Raw genomic sequence first — 5,000 nt, 5'->3', positions numbered from 1 at the left:
ACCGAGACCTGGGCGCGTGGACACGACTCTCCCCTCTCCTGGAGCACGTAGCTCTTCACGTCCACCCCACCAGCTCTACCCACAACACATACAGCACCACGACAAACAGGAACAGAAAGGCTAGAGAGAGAGAGAGAGAGAGAGAGAGAGAGAGAGAGAGAGAGAGAGAGAGGAGAGAGAGAGAATGTGTGTAAGTGATCCTGTCTTAGTGAGGTGAGAGACCGTCATTGTCATTATTGACTCTAGAGGAATGCAGACCCTACCCCTCTCTAATGCTGTTGCCATAGTAGCGGTGTTTACACCTGCTGCTGTCGTCATAACTACGGTACTGCAGGCTGACATCTGCTGGTGCGTGCTGGCCCTGGGTGTGTGTTCGTCATGTGACAGGTATGGACAGCTGACAGAGCTAGCAGCGGGGCACACTGCACGCGCGCGCGCGTGTGTGTGTGTGTGTGTGTGTGTGTGTGTGTGTGTGTGTGTGTGTGTGTGTGTGTGTGTGTGTGTGTGTGTGTGTGTGTGTGTGTGCGTGCGTGTGTGTGTGTGTGTTTGTGTGTGTGTGTGTGTGTGTGCGTGCGTGTGTGCGTGCGTGTGTGTGTGTGTGTGTACTACACATGTGTACATTCTGCCCCACAGAGAGGTGTGGCAGTTTTGAATAACAAATAGCGTCTCATACCGGCTGTGATGAGGAAGGCCCCGCCCAGCCTGTAGAGCTTGTGGTTGAGGAACGGGACGCCACACACCAGCAGAAACACCCCCGACACAGCCGCGGCCACGCCCACGATGATCAGCAAGGTCCAGAAGCCTCGAAACACTGCCGGAAATACAACCGACAACCATGAAAGGGAATTAGTCGTCCTGATCCCAAACCACGCGTTTATAGAAAATTGTTGCATGAGAAGTTTGTGTGTGTTACCTGCTGTGGCATCATAACTTGGGTGAGGCACTTGTCCTACTGCGATTGGCAGAGGGAAGAGGTACCCATGAATACACACCTTGGATTCTGGCTGGTTTGCTAGAAAAAAAGAAGAAGGGTCATTGTTCACAAGCCTTAGTGCTCAATTCTGATTTCTTTGTTTGGCTGTTCACATTCTTTTTTAAATGTGGCCAATATCAGATTCCAGTGTGAACTGTTCACGCTCCTAAACTGACCATTCATTCATTCATTCATTCATTTTATTTTGTTTCGTACATGGGGGTACAGTTCATCTTTGCACAATATCACCAACATCTTTATTTTTTTTACATGATACACCCATGGCCGAAAAGGAGCAGGATATGTTTCCTGCCGCCTTCCAAACTTCATATTTATTTTAACATAATGGTCAGCTCAAGTGCACCTTACAGCTTCATACCATATAATAATAATAATAATAATAATAATAATAATAATAATAATAATAATAATAATAATAATAATAATAATAATGAATAATGAATAATGAATAATGAATAATGAATAATTAATAATTAATAATTAATAATTAATAATTAATAATTAATAATTAATAATTAATAATTAATAATTAATAATTAATAATTAATGATTAATAATAAATAATAAATAATAAATAATAAATAATAAATAATAAATAATAAATAATAAATAATAAATAATAATGATAATGATAATGATAATGATAATGATAATAATAATAATAATATAATAATAATAATCATTACCATAATTATAATAACAATAATAATAATAATAATGATAATATGACCATTAATAATAATAACAATAATAACGGTAATAATAATAACAATAACAATAACAATAATAATAATAATAATAATAATAATAATAATAATAATAATAATAATAATAATAATAATAATAATAATAATAATAATAATAATAATAATAATAATAATAATAATAATAATAATAATAATAATAATAATAATAATAATAATAATAATAATAATAATAATAATAATAATAATAATAATAATAATAATAATAATAATAATAATTAATAATAATAATAATACTAATAATAATAATAATAATAATAATAATAATAATTAATAATAATAATAATATTGCTAGATATCAATTTTTTTTAAATGTGTCACGAGCCTCAGATGCATGGAAAAGAGAAATACATTTAAAAAAATTAAAATTAAAAAATTAAATCAGATACAGAGAAATGTATGCTGTTCATATGTTCATATGTCTTTAAAAGTTTTTTTTTGTTGGAAAATATTTGTACAGTACTTCAACTCATTATAAAGACAATTCCAGAGTTTGACTCCCACCACTGATATACACATCTGTTTTAGGGTTGTCCGTGCACACTTTGACCTTCCCTTCTATGCTCTCCATTCTGTGATATGAAGACAAACTTGTTTTATAGATTGGCTGGTAATGCTTTACTTTTGGCCTTGTGCATAACTACTAATGTCTGTAACTTAACCAGCTCTTGCAATTTCAATAATCCAGAATTAATAAATAATATGTTGGTGTGTTCTCGATAGTCTGCTTTACAAATAATCCTAATAGCTCTCTTCTGTAGGAGATACAGGAGATAGTGGTTTTATATTACTCTTATATAGGTTACCCCATACTTCCACACAGTAATTAATATAAGGCAATATGAGTGCACAGTACACTTAGGTGTGCAATATGAGGTTTCCAGGTCAAACCTTCGGAAATACTCCCAAAAAACGCAGTTCTGTAACCCCTTCAATATTAACTCCATCTATTGACAATACAACATGTTCCTCTTTTTTTCTTTTGCGAAAGATCATAAACTTTGTTTTTTTCACATTTAATGATTTATTTCCCTTAAACCATTTCTTGAACCACCATGCGCAAATTAACAATAAAGAAGATGGATGTAAAAAAATAATAATAATTTAACTGAGGACTGAAAATCAGACCTGTATCTGATTCAGGACCACACAGTGGCCCAAATCAGATTGAAAGATCAGATTCCGTGTGATTTGTTCACACTGTTGTAGTTGTCACATTCAGATGTTTTTCTTTTCTCAGGCCATGCTGACAAAAATATAGCTTCACTTGACCTGGTGCTGAACAAAAGAGACAGTTCAGAAAGAAGAGGGAGGAGCTTGATATAAACACCAAGCAAAGATAAATGTGACAGTTCACTTCCTGGTTGAGGACCAATAGGAGAAAAGTGAGATTATTTTAAAATAATGTATCATATTTTATTGGATGGCGTTTATATTTTACACCCATTAATAATCATTAACCATTAACAATTAATGTTTCAACTTTCCCGGCATAGAAGAAGGAAGAATATATAGAAGAATGGAATTTGTATGTATAGCCTAAATACACAATAACTGGTCTGTCCTGCATACTGTAGCTGTGCATCCAGGCACCGAGACAACAAGACATTAAAAACAACTACGTAAGTCTATCGGTTTACTTCACTTTTATGTTTTCATGTTTATGTTTATTTATTTGCACAATGAAACAAAATACAAATAAAATAACTAGAGGTTTATAAAGGTATCTGCTAATAAACAACACAAACAATAATGAAACAAACAACAACAAGGACATAATTGGGCAGCGTGTCGAAGTGTCCTTGAGAAAGTGTCCCTAATTGCTCCTAATGAGCAGGTTGGCACCTTGCATGGTCGCCTCTGCCATCGGTGTGTGAGTGAATGGGTAAAATGGGAGGAACAAATTGTAAAGCGCTTTGGATAAAATCGCTATATAAATGCAGCCATTTACCATTTATAATAGGTAAGAGGTAATTTTTTTTCTATATGAATATAAAATTAGCACAATGTGGCAAAATAACATCATTATTAAAATGCAGTGTGTGTGTAAGAAAAATAAACTAAACCACAAAAGAAACAACATATGAATCAGTGTGCTTGTTGTGTGTGATGGTGGTTACCACAATACGCAATGAAACAAGCTGACGAGTCTCGACAGGCATCCTGCTTCCCTGCGTCCGCCAACACATTTAAAACACACGGCTGAGCTCAAAACAACAAGCGCCTCGCCAGGACGTGACCCGGCGTCAACTCACTGAAGAGAGTCGCCAGCACCGCGTGCGCCGACGGCCCGGCCCGGAACGCACATCGCCAGAAGAAGCCCTCGTGGTGAAGCGTGACGTCTCCCGCCTGGACAGACAGACGGACAGATAGACACAGACAAGGGTTGAGAGATAAGCGCACGGTTGCGCTTTGAAGTCGCACAAACTGCAAGTCGGGTCGGTTCTTCTAAGAACCCCTCCGAGTGCGTGTTCTGATCGACTAAAAGCTCTGTCCCGTGGGCTCTGAGGCGGTGTCCCGGCGGTGCCAAGCTCTGTCAGGACCTAAACGTGGTTGTGATTACTGTACGTTTCTCCGTGGTTTCTGAGGTGAACTTGTGAAATACAGACGAATCATATTCCCGCCTCGCCCTGTCAGAAATATGATTGATGGCGCTGAGTAAAGCGCGGCGACCTCATTCGTAGTTTCTTACTGGAAATGAGAGGTTCTGTTGCTCTGTGATGTTGCTGTTGCTCTCGGGGAAGGCTTGGCTGAAGCAGTAGGAGTTGATAAATGTATGATGAGACGTGCGTGCGCGTCTTTAGATGTCTGGCGTGACAGATGAAGCTGGCTGTGGGTCCCGTGGAGCCAGAATAGCCTGGTAGTCGTGGCTACAGGGGTACAGTAGTGGGAGAGTGAGGGGCAGTATCCAGCGGATGAGGTGTGTGTGTGTGAGTGAGAGAAAGTGAGAGGGAGAGAGCTTGTGAACGCATGCATGTGTGTGTCTGTACTGTATGTGCCTGCCTTGTGTGTGTATGTGTGTGTGTGCCTGCCACCGTGTGCATGCCTATTAGTGTGTGTGTGTGTGTGTGTGTGTGTGTGTGTGTGTGTGTGTGTGTGTGTGTGTGTGTGTGTGTGTGTGTGTGTGTGTGCATGTGTATGCCTATTGGTGTGTGTGTGTGTGTGTCTGCATTCATGTGCATGCCTATTTGTGTGTGCGTGTGTGTGCGTGTGTGTGTGTGTGCACGTGTACGTGTGCGTGC

The 5,000-nt window shown here is 38.4% G+C and overlaps 1 pseudogene across 1 annotated transcript in view; it reads right to left on the bottom strand.

Moving 5' to 3' along the window:
• Window positions 1-5,000, bottom strand: part of LOC311243364 (transmembrane protein 182-like) — a 5,472-nt pseudogene that overhangs the window by 153 nt on the left and 319 nt on the right. The window contains exons 2-5 of the transcript XR_014621000.1: window positions 4,014-4,107; window positions 914-1,012; window positions 674-811; window positions 1-120 (exon numbers count right to left, since the gene is read on the bottom strand). The exon at window positions 1-120 is cut by the window's left edge and continues 153 nt beyond it. The product of XR_014621000.1 is annotated as a transmembrane protein 182-like (transcript). The remainder of the gene's footprint in view (window positions 121-673; window positions 812-913; window positions 1,013-4,013; window positions 4,108-5,000) is intronic.

The sequence above is a fragment of the Notolepis coatsorum genome (genome assembly GCF_963971535.1).
Source record: "Notolepis coatsorum genome assembly, chromosome: 16".
NCBI lineage: Eukaryota > Metazoa > Chordata > Actinopteri > Aulopiformes > Paralepididae > Notolepis > Notolepis coatsorum.
Note: the sequence above shows the minus strand (reverse complement) of the source record. Positions and strands in the feature narration are given on the sequence as shown.